Here is a 12,390-nt window from a genome sequence, read left to right as displayed (position 1 = left end):
AGCCACGGCTTGGTTAGATGATCTTCCATTCGGATCCATCACTACTTGGGAGGAATTGACCGAAGCATTCCTCAAGAAGTTCTTCCCTCCATCGCGGATGTTACAACTCCGTGACGAAATCAATAACTTTCGTCAACTTCCTGATGAGGCTCTCCATGAAACTTGGATTCGTTTTAAAAAGAAAGTCAAAAGCTGTCCCAAGCATGGGTTGCCCGATGGTGTGCTTCTATAAACATTTTATAGGTCTCTAGATTCGGTCAACAAATCAGTGGCGAACAACATTGCAGAGGGGCCTATTATGGATAATTCTTATGCCACCGTTTGTGAATTGTTGGATAAATTGACCGAGACTAATGAGGCATGGCACACTAGGGATTCGGAAGTGGGTGGAAGAAGTTCCTCCAAAAATGTGCTCACTCGTGAGATGATTAAGAAGGAGGAAGAGAGAGATGAGTCCATGGCCAAACTTGTCACCCAAATGGACCTTCTGACAAAACATGTCATGGGTGGCGGAAGCAAAAAGGTGAACGCGGTAGAATCCTGTGAAGGGGGTCCTCCGGATGAGCAATGTTTCCAAATGTATGATGAGGAGGCGAGTTCTGTCAACAATCTAAGGGAGGGTTCCCGTCAGAACTACCAAGGTCCGAGTCAAGGATCTTGGCGGCAAGGTCAAGGGAATCAAGGTTGGAACAAAGAACAAATCCACTCTAATTGGAGAGATAATCGTGACAACAATCAAAGGGGTTACAATAGCAATTACAACAATCATCGGAGCACAAACCCGTATGTCCCTCCAAAGGGAAATCAACCAAGCTCTAGTCAACCGCCCACTAGCGATCCCGCTAGTTCAAAAATTGAAGATATGTTGTCAAGAGTGTTGAGGAAAGTGGAATCCACCGACACTTTTTTGCAAAGAGACTAGAGATGAGGTCAAATCCATGGGTCAAGTTGTGAGTTCACACTCCACCTCCATTAAACAATTGGAGTCTCAACTTGGCCAAATCTCGGCAATCCTAAACCAAAGGCAGAAAGGCTCACTCCCTGGTGACACAGTTGCAAATCCAAGGAATGATGGTGATCATAAATGCAATGCAATTACTACTAGGAGTGGCAAAACAATTGGGTAAAAGGCGTTGGTGAAAGAGAATGTGTTGGGTGATGAAGAGAAAATGGTTGAAGAACCTATGGTTATTGAAGAAGAAGTGAACCCAAAGAATATGCGGGCTAGTATTGAAAATCCCATTGTTGATGAGGACCTTCCGGAAATCAACGATGCTTCGACAAGCAAGGAAGCGGCGGAGGAGGTACCAAGGGCCTCATCGCCCGTTATGAGGCCTCCGCCTCCTTTTCCCCAATGATTGGCAAAGAAAGCGGAAGATGAAAAATTCCTCAAGTTCATCGAACGATTAAAGGGATCTCAATAAATATTCCATTGGTTGAGGCACTTGAGTAAATTCCCGGTTATGCGAAGTTCATGAAAGATCTCGTGACCAAAAGAAGGAGTCCTGACATTGAAACATTGGGGGCCATCATCATTGCAGTGCAATCGTCACCAAAGCTTTGGTGCACAAAAAAGAAGACCCCGGAGCGTTCACTATTCCATGCACCATCGGTAAATACAAGTTTGCAAAAGCCTTATGTGATCTTGGAGCAAGCATCAATTTGATGCCGCTTTCTATATTCAACAAGTTGGAATTGGGCACCCCCCGTCCCACCACGATGAGATTACTTATGACGGATAGAACTGTAAAGAGGCCCATTGGTATGCTTTATAATGTGCTTGTGAGAATGGATCAATTTATTTTTCCGGCCGACTTTGTGATCTTGGATTGTGAAGTTGACTTTGAAGTTCCCATAATCTTGGAAAAACCATTCTTAGCTACGGGGCGTGCCCTCGTGGATGTGGAAAAAGGTGATCTAAAATTTAGAATGAATGATGAAGAGATCACTTTCCATATTTGCAAGTCAATGAAACAACCGGCGGATATGAGTGTTGTGTCGGTTATTGACACAATTGATGAAGCAATGGAGACAACCATAGAACATGTGCATATAGGTGATATGTTGGCTGCGGTGATAATGAACTATGAAGGGGACAATGAAAAAGAATTTGAGGAGACGGTCAATGCATTGATTGGAATGGGGTCTTATCACCTCAATCCAAAGAGACTTAATCTTGGAAAACCGAGCAGCTTCTCCCGCAAAACCTTCAATTATTGAGCCTCCTACTTTGGAACTCAAACCTCTTCCTTCACATTTGAGGTATGAGTTTCTTGGACCCAACAACATATTGCCCGTGATTATATCTGCCCGGTTGACGGATGAGCAAAGGGAGAGGTTGATGGTGATCTTGAGAAGATACAAAAAAGCTATTGGGTGGAGTATTGCGGATATCCAAGGGATTCCGCCCGGTATTTGCACTCATAATCCAACTTGATGAAGAATGCGAGCCAAGCGTTGAACATCAAAGGAGGTTAAAACCTCCTATGCAAGAGGTTGTGAAGAATGAGATCATCAAGTGGTTAGACGTCGGTGTAGTGTACCCGATATCGGATAGCTCTTGGGTGAGTCCGGTTCAATGTGTGCCAAAAAAGGGAGGAATCATTGTTGTCACAAATGATAAAAACGAGTTGATCCCCACCCGCAAGGTCACCGGATGGCGAGTCTGCATGGATTATCGAAAGTTGAATAAGTGGACCACAAAGGACCTCTTCCCAATGCCATTTATGGATCAAATGCTTGATAGGCTTGCGAGAAGGGATTATTATTGCTTCCTTGATGGTAATTCCGGGTACAATCAAATCACCATTGCCCCCGAAGATCAAGAGAAAACCACATTCACTTGTCCTTATGGGACCTTTGCTTTCAAGAGAATGCCTTTTGGGTTATGTAATGCACCTGCAACATTTCAACGTTGCATGATGTCTATTTTCTCCGATATGGTTGAGGAGTCCATTGAAATTTTCATGGATGACTTTTCCGTGATTGGGGATTCCTTTGATGAATGCTTGGAGAATCTTGCCCAAGTATTGAAACGATGTGAAGAGACAAATTTGGTTCTAAACTGGGAGAAGTGTCTCTTCATGGTTAGAGAAGGCATTGTCTTAGGAGATTCGTCAAGGATTTCTCGAAAATAGCCAACCCTCTATGCAAATTGTTGGAGAAGGAGTCGAAGTTTGTATTTGATGATGCTTGTTTGAAGGCATTTGTGGTTTTGAAAGAGAGACTCACATCGGCTCATATCATCATTGCCCCGGATTGGTCTCAACCTTTTGAGTTGATGTGCGATGCAAGTGGATTTGCCATGGGGGCCGTTCTTGGGCAAAAGTGTGATAAGATCTTCCACCCAATTTACTACGCAAGCAAGACTCTAAAAGGTGCCCAAATGAATTACACTGTCACAGAACAAGAGTTGCTTGCTATTGTGTTTGCTTTCGAGAAGTTCCGGGCTTACTTGTTGGGAACCCATGTGATTGTTCACACCGATCATGCAGCCCTACGTTACCTCATGATAAAGAAAGATGCAAAACCGAGGTTGATACGTTGGGTCCTTCTCTTGAAAGAGTTTGACTTTGAAGTCAAATATAGAAAAGGGTATGAAAATCAAGTGGCGGACCACTTATCTCGTCTTGAAGAGGGTGGGCGTCCATTGGATGGCCTAGAAATCAATGAGTCATTTCCGGATGAGCAAGTAATGGCGGGGTCGCATGACATGATCCCTTCGTATGCTGATTTTGCTAACTTCCATGCAAGTGACATTATGCCGAATGATTTGCACTTCCATCAAAAGAAGAAATTTTTGAGTGATGTCCGGAAATATTATTGGGATGAGCCATATCTGTTTCGGGTTCGCGCCGACAACATCATAAGGCGGTGTATTCCCAAAGTGGAGATGATGCCAATCATTGAGGCTTGTCATTCATCACCCGTGGGGGGGCATCATAGTAGCTCAAGAACGGCAGCCAAGGTTTTTCAAAGTGGATTTTATTGGCCTATAATCTATCAAGATGCTCGTCACTTTGTAAAAGCTTGTGATCAATGTCAAAGGCATGGGGGCATATCAAGAAGGCATGAGCTACCAATGACACCGATTCTCGAAGTTGAATTGTTCGATGTATGGGGCATTGATTTTATGGGTCCATTTGTAAACTCTTACAACAACAAGTACATTCTTGTGGCAGTAGACTACGTGTCTAAATGGGTGGAAGCCGTCGCGCTCCCCAACAATGAAGGAAAAAGTGTCACTGCATTTTTGGAAAGATATATTTTCTCAAGGTTCGGAACTCCAAGGGCAATCAGTAGTGCCGGGGGTTCTCATTTCTGCAATCGATTATTCAAGACTCTTCTTAAGAAGTATGGAGTCAAGCATAAAGTTGCCACCACGTATCATCCCCAAACAAGTGTCCAAGTTGAAGTTTCAAATAAAGAGATCAAGAGCATACTTTCCAAAACAGTGAATGCTAACCGGACTGATTGGTCAAGGAAATTGGATGATGCTCTATGGGCATACCGAACAGCCTACAAGACCCCAATTGGCATGTCTCCATATCAATTAGTATTTGGAAAAGCTTGTCATCTTCCGGTGGAACTCGAACACAAGGCATTGTGGGCCTTGAAAAAGTTGAATCTATAATGGGGTGATGCCTCAAACTTGAGGTTGGAGCAGATTAACGAGCTCGATGAATTTCGACTTAAAGCATATGCGAGTTCTTCACTCTACAAGGCCCGCATGAAACACTTCCATGACAAGAAAATCTTCCAAAAAGAGTTTAGCATCGGGGATCGCGTATTGTTGTTCAACTCAAGGCTCCGGTTGTTTCCCGGAAAGTTGAAATCCAAATGGTCCGGCTCGTTTGAAATCTCACAAGTGTTCCCATATGGAGCAATTGAACTTGTTTGCCCAAGTGGAAATAAAATCAAAGTGAATGGGCAAAGGGTGAAACATTACTTGGGATCTCAGAATGAAGCAAAGGTTATCTAGGTCTTCCTCCTCAATGAGCCATGAATGGGCTGAACAGGTACCAACGTCGTGCTGCGACGTAAAATCAAGCACTTCTTGGGAGGCAACCCAAGTTTCATTTTCATATGTTTGTTGTTTTTACTTCTGTGATGTTTTTTATGTGTGTCCAAGTGTGTAGGAATAAAGTGTGTGCACAAAGAAGAAGAATTGGAAAAATGCCAACAGGCATGACATGCTGCACAACATGTCACTCGCATGTCGTGCCTGCGATTGCACCTGCGTCTCGCAGGTGATGCCACAATTCAGTCCATGAAAGCCAAACTCTCTGTCAGCATCTGCGATGGAAGGGCACAACATGCAACTCGCATGTCACACCTGCGACAGAATCTGCGAGTCGCAGGTTGTGCAGGTAAGTGAGAATCGCGGGTCGACCCGACCCGGCGCGAATCAATTTTTTTTAAATAAAAGAATCGTAACTGATGTTTTCATTAGTTACGATCTTCCCTCTCCTTCTCCCCCTTCTCCTTCTCTCTTCCTATATTATCCCATAACCCCATTTCATTCTAATCATCCTTAATCACATCTCCAAACCCTAACTAGTGTTCAATTCCCTTTCCCCTAAAAACAAAGAAAAAAAAAGGATTTCAAGGTTTCCTACTTTCATCAACTCGCAAGGTATTTCAATTTTTCTCTTCTTTGCATTAGGTGGTATCTACTAATTTCTCAATTCCATGTTATTATCATGCCATACCACTTGTTGTATTTAGTTAGTTGGGTAGATTTATCTTATATTTTATGTGGGTTGTTGGAAATTGATGAACAATGGAGAATTCTTGAGTACCCATGCTTGTGTAGTCCTTTTAGGAAGTGGTTGTTGAGGCTGAATTAGATCGTGACAGGGGAATTCTTGAGTACCCATTTATTGTAAGAACTGATAGTTAATGCACGCTCGCAACGTGTTTGATCAACTGCCTAAACGACCCTGTGAGTGTTTGGATGTTGTGGAAATATGATCATTTGCCAAAACTGGGGAATTCTTGAGTACCCATGGCACATTACCTGTAAAATAGGACCCGTGATGCCTACTGAGTGCAAAGTGTCATTGTCTTTTGTGAGGGACAACCTTCGAACATAGGCGTAAGTAATTGAATTGCTTTTCCCAATGATAGACGGGGTGACAACCCTCTTAAGGGAAAAAGTTAACATAAGCATGTTCTTGTGTGTGTGCATCTGTGTTGTGTAAAAAAAAAAAAAATCTTCAGTGACTCACCTGCGAACAACATCTGCGATTCGCATGTTTGACATGCGAATCGCACCTGCTGCAGCAGGTGTTGACAGTGGGGAACTTATAATCAGGTATCACCTGCGACACTACCTGCGAGTCGCAGGTCACACATGCGACTCGCATGTGGTGTTTCGCAGGTGGTGCCACCCTTCAATGCCATGTTTTTTTTTTCATATCTCTTTATTGTTGCTAAAGGACCACCATAAATCATGGGTATATTTTTGTATGTTGTGCAGGATGGTTCAATCAAATCAATCTCAAGGTGGAGGAAAACGAGTAACACGACAAACCTCCACTTCCAGAAGAAAAGAAAAGGCACCTGCTGATCCCGTCCCCAGTCTGAAGAGGAGGCACATGAGGCTCCCTCCCCTGAGCCCGAGGATGCCATCACCAGAGGTGAACGAAGGGAAGCAATGGAGCAACGGTTCACCGTGTCTGGATCCAGGGAACTGTATAAGGCTTGGAATGTCATTAAGCCTGATGGAAATCCAGTCAGGGGCTTTATTGTAGAAAAGAGGGTCACTCTACATGGTCTACACGACCAATGTCCGGGCATCATTCGCAAGCTTAAGGCCTTGCGATGGACCTATTTCATGCAGCCCGCTGAGTACTGCCCGGCCCTGGTAATGGAATTATATACAGCTTATGCGGCCAAATTGAATGCAAAGAGGTCGCGCCGCCAACCAAAGAAAAACATGGAACACTTCTGTTGGGTTCCGGTTCGGGGGAAGGAGATTGATTGTGCTGCCGATACCATAACGTCGATCCTATATGAGCAACGCAGCGAAACAGACCCTGTTGAAGGTTGGCCTCCGGTGAGTTCTGAATATGACTTAAAAATGGAGAACCCGGAGGAGCAGCGAGAGTGGGTTGCTTCAGTGATTGCCTCAGGGACTCCACCATGGCTAGATCCATCTGTCTCGATTGAGAAGAACACTTTCAACCGCGAAGCCATGTTTTGGCTATCCCTAGTATCATCGCGGGTGATTCCTTCCAAAAATAACACCGGCATACCCATTACAAAGTGTATTCTCGTTGCTTCACTCATGTCCGGGTACCTCGTCAATGTGGGGGTGATTATCCGAGACGAGATCAAGAATAAATCCACTCAAAAAGGCACATCGCTCCCTTTTCCTTGTTTGATCACTGCATTATGCCGCCGAAAAAAGGTTCGTGATATTACTCGGGTGGACAGGATGTTAAAAGCTGACCAAACGATCGATTACACCAAATTAAAACTGGGGACTAGAAAGCGAAAGCATGTGAGCTCAGAGCCAAGAGCTTCGGGGACAACACTTGATGCTCATATTCTTAAGCCCGAAGACTTGGCCACAGATGATGATGAGGCAGCTCCTAGCACTGCCCCTCGAGCTCCGGGGGCTGACCCTCCGAGTTCTTCCACTACAGTTCCCACTGCCCCCATTCCACCATCCACCACAGCAGCTCGTGGAGTGTCCACCGAGGGTATGCGAGTACTTCGGGCAGCGGATGCTAAAGTTAATTGGTTGGCTGAGAAGCTTCCCAGTTTTGTGAAAGAGGCTATTGAGGCAGTAATGGCACCCTACACTCAGGCGGTCACAGATATTAGGAAAGAGCAGGACAAAATTAAGGAGCATGTTCGCCAAATCGATCATCGGTTGGAGCGTATTGAGGGGGGCAGTGAAGGCGTCCTTCCTGCCATTTGGGCGGACCTAGCTAAGGTCAATGAGGACATTCGAGTGTTGAAAGTCCCCGACATTGAGCTCAGTGCACCCATTCTACCATCCGGTGCCTCCTTATTCTCCACTGGGCCCACAACGCCTGCCATGCCTTCGGGAAAAGGGGTTGAGGAGCCAGCTGGGGAGGAAGAAGAAACTGAGGAAGAAGAGGAGGAAGAAAGTGAGGAAGAGTTTGATAAGGAGCTGGAGGGTGACCCAGCTATTGAGGAGGCACGTACTTCCGCCCGGGCTGCTGGTATCGCTGAAGATGAGATTGACACATATGTGGCCATGCAGCAGTCCCCTGAGGCGAGCAGAAAATCCAGGAGGGCCTCCCGACCCCCGAGGGCGGGTGAGGTCAGTTCATCCTCCGCCCCTCCAGCTGACACCCGAATGCCCCCGTCTGTGGGGCCTGAGATATTGACACCCGGGATGGAAGGTGATCCTGCAACGCTCCCATTGATAGTACCTCCGTTGGAGGTCCTCCCTTCTGATCAGACACCATCCGACGCCTGATGCGTCCATCGTGAGTTACTCATCCCTTGTACTACATTTGATGCAATGGGGACACTGCATATTCCTTTTGTTGGGGGTGGGACAGCTCACGCCGCATATGTTTGTTTTTATTGTTATAGGATAGGTCATATGTTTGTTTTTATTGTTTTAGGATAGTTCATGTTTAAGTTTGTGCGCTTGTAGTTTGTCATTGCCAAGTATAATAGTGATGGTTGATCGGTTTATAAATTTTTTTGGCTTGTTTTGTTTTTCCATCGTATTTTGATAACACCCCTCCCAAAATTCTTGCATATGTACTCAGTGGGGAGGAGCAACACTAACATAACTCATTTGGTGACACAAATGTTTTGCAAAGCCTAAAATGATGGGTTGAGAAGTAGTTATAAGATAGCAAAGTAATCCATGTGCCATGTGTGTGAGAGGTTATTGTTCTAGTCTTGTGCAGAATTGTGATGTAGAACTTGCCCGGAAAGTATCTCAAGGCGAAATACTAAACTACACTTTTTTGAAAAAGGATATTAGGCTCTCTTTGGACCGCCACTAAACCTAAAAACAAATTCCTACCCATTGCATTGATATCCTAGTTAACCCATTTTTGAGCCGTAACTTTGTCTTTCTTTTCTTTCATTACTACCTTGTGACAGGCCCCATCCCTTTTGCCCTTGTTTACTCATCTTTTGGCACCCTATCTCCCTAAGCAAATCGAATACGCTAAAATAGGCTAAAGCGCTTAATTTTGGGGGTGGTAGCTTGCGGAAAAAAAATGTATATGTAGATATGTGTGTAAAGAAAGGTGTGTGCATGTACATATAAATTTTATGTTTAGCAGTGAACACAAGGGTGTGAATAATGGTTGTGACGTAAGAAATAAATTGGGAAACTAGAAAAGCAATAATGATATTGGCTAAAGGAGGCACGAATGGGCGGGTAATGCTTAAATACTGAAGAACGGACGGATTGGGTGAAGGAAGCGTGTTCGAAAATGCTTAGGGAGACGTCAAGTCACTCTTACCCAAATTACATCCCACCTTAACCCCGAACCTTAGCTATGACCCGCAAGTCCTAATTGATTTTGAACAAAGTGTGTTTACATTAGTGGAGAAATACTTAAAGGGCAAGCTTATGACACCACATTTTTGTACTTGTACATAATCTTTTCTGAGTGTGAGTTGTTCTCCCCTTATTCGTCTTTTGTCCCAGTGGCTATTTGTGAATATGTGTGTGTGGGACTTTCTTTGGTCTTTTGTGAGGGCTTGTGGATTACTAAGCTCAACGAAAGACTTACTTCTTGACGCTTCATTTGAAACAATTCCCTTAAAAGATAGAGTAACATTGTGTTACCAAGTGTAGTGGTTGGTTAATGCTCGCCCTTTGAGGAAAGGCACCATGTCTCGCAACAAGAGGGAGGGGAACTCATATTTTAAATGATTTTGTTTTGGCTGATCACGATCGTCATTGTAGTACCTTAGCAATTGGCATATATTGTAGTTCTGTTTTAAATGCTTGAGGACAAGCAAAAGTATAAGTTTGGGGGTGTTGATGTGTCGTGAAATTACGGCACATTTGACGCCAACTACTTAGTCTTTTGTAAATCCCCAAGTACTTTTGATGTCGTTTCTCGTGTTTTTGTGTCAATTTATAGAATAACATGTGCCGGAAGCAACTTAAGGCAAAATGAAGCAAAATCCAGCTGAACTGAACCAGGGCATCACCTGCGAGTTGCAGGTACTGCATGCGAGTAGCAGGTGGTGCAACATTTGTTGACTGAGATGGCCAAAAGAAGACAGGACATTGGTGTACCACATGCGACACCACATGCGAGTCGCAGGTGGTACATGCGAATCGCATCCTATGTCGCAGATGCTGCTCCACAGATGACTGAAGGTGCGACACCTGCGATGCTTTGGTGCAACCTGCGACTCGCAGGTTGCACATGCGACACCAAGTGCGATTCGCACCAGATGCGCAGGGGCATTTTTGTCTGGAAATTATTCCCGTTTTGGACATTCTATAAATAGATTTTCTAGGGTTTTGGACTCATTATTCTACAGTTTATTAGCCTAGATTTTTGTGGAGCTCATTTATTATTGGTTGGTGAAGCTTTTAAGATTCCTTTGGTTTTTGTCATCTTCTCCATTCAATACTTTTGTAAGCTTTATGAATACACTTTACTTTATTGTTTTACCTTTAATGAATATTAGTAGCTAATCTTTTTAGCTAAGGTTGTGGGACCAAATGTGTTAGTTATGTGATTGGGTTTCATAATCATACTACATTTATATGCTAATGGTGTTTTCTATTAACTCTTCAAGCATTAATGTCTTGTGATGGTGTACAACATTACTTGTGCCTTAATACCATTACCTTGCTTGGAAAGGAAAGTAGAGGTTAGGAAAAGAGTTAATAGCAACAATTTGGGTCATTAAATCCATCTAATAGCTTGAGCTAGGAATAGGAAAGCTAGTTGAGGCTACATGGGCGTTCTCTTATAAAACATTCTAGGGCTTGGAAAAGCCTAGGATGAAATTTGCTAATTTGGTTGGAAAACTTTTGGCAAGATTCGTGTGACCCTTGGTTTAATGCACTTAGGCATATAAATAAGTTGAATTGATACCCAATCGCATTACTTTCCATTGGAACCACAACCTTAGTCTCATTTACCAATAGTTTACATCTTATAACAATTCTTAGTTTTTAATGAACAAACAACAATCAAACCACTATTATATCCCTCTTTCCCCTGAAATATAGACTAATAGTCGGGTGTTACACTTATTGAGTATATTTCTTCATTGTATTCTCTGTGGGATTCGACCCCAACCTCGTTGGGTTCTATATTTGACAACGACCGCTTACTCCTGATATTAAAGGTGTAATTTGGGCGTATCAGGCCCCACTTTTTTTTGTGATTGTCTTCTAATTTTTCACGTTGACCCCACCTTAATTTTCCCTTAATTCTTCACGTGAACCCCACCTTAATTTTCTCCTACTTTTTCACGAGGACCCCACCTTAATTTTTACTTTTTGTTTTTTGGCAATTGTCTTCTACATCTTCACGTGGGCCCCACCTTTTTTTTTTTGCAATTGTCTCCTAATTCTTCACGTGGACTCCACCTTAATTTTTTTTTATCTCTATTACTATAGAAGAGTGGGCTCCACCTTAAATTTTTTTTAAAATTTCTACTATCATAGAAGAGTGGGCCTCACCTTAATTTTTTTTAAAATTTTCTAATATTATAGAAGAGTGGACCCCACCTCATTATTTTTTTTATTTATAATTTGCCATTATAGAAGACCGTTTATATTTCGTCTTCTTGATGTTATTCGTCATTATTTGTGTGAGACGTATATGTCTAAACTTATACCCAAACTTCACGTGGACCACACCTTAATTTTTTTATCTCTACTACTATAGAAGAGTGGGCCCCACCTTAATTTTTTTTAAATTTCTACTATCATAGTAGAATGGGCCCCACCTTAATTTTTTTTTTAATTTTCTACTATTTAGAAGAGTGGCCCCACCTTAATTTAATTTTATTTTATAATTTACTATTACAGAAGACCGTTTATATTTCGTCTTCTTATCTTGATGTTATTCCTCATTATTTGTGTGAGACGTATGTGTCTAAACTTATACGCAAAGGTATAAGTTTTAAATGTTTTGATTTTATGACTTCTATAGTGGTTTTGTGTTCAATTTAAATCGTTATTTCTTTTTTCCTGAATTTCTCTTCTTTAAATTTTCTCTAAGCGTACCTTTTACCATTTTCTGAACTTATTATCATTATTTAAATGTCCTTTGTTTTTGTTACAATTGTCTCGGACTTCTTCACATGGAGCCCATCGTATTTTTTTGGTTGCAATTGTCTCCTAATTCTTCACGTGCACCCCACCTTATTTTTTTTTTATTTCTACTATTATAGAAGAGTGGA

The 12,390-nt window shown here is 42.7% G+C and overlaps 1 pseudogene; it reads left to right on the top strand.

Moving 5' to 3' along the window:
- LOC132630313 (uncharacterized) overlaps positions 1–3,532 on the top strand; it is a 109,621-nt pseudogene extending 106,089 nt beyond the window's left edge.
- Positions 3,533–12,390: the final 8,858 nt, after the last annotated feature.

The sequence above is a fragment of the Lycium barbarum genome, chromosome 3 (genome assembly GCF_019175385.1).
Source record: "Lycium barbarum isolate Lr01 chromosome 3, ASM1917538v2, whole genome shotgun sequence".
NCBI classification, from domain to species: Eukaryota; Viridiplantae; Streptophyta; class Magnoliopsida; order Solanales; family Solanaceae; genus Lycium; species Lycium barbarum.
The sequence above is the reverse complement of the archived record's forward strand: the minus strand, read 5'-3'. Positions and strand labels throughout refer to the sequence as shown.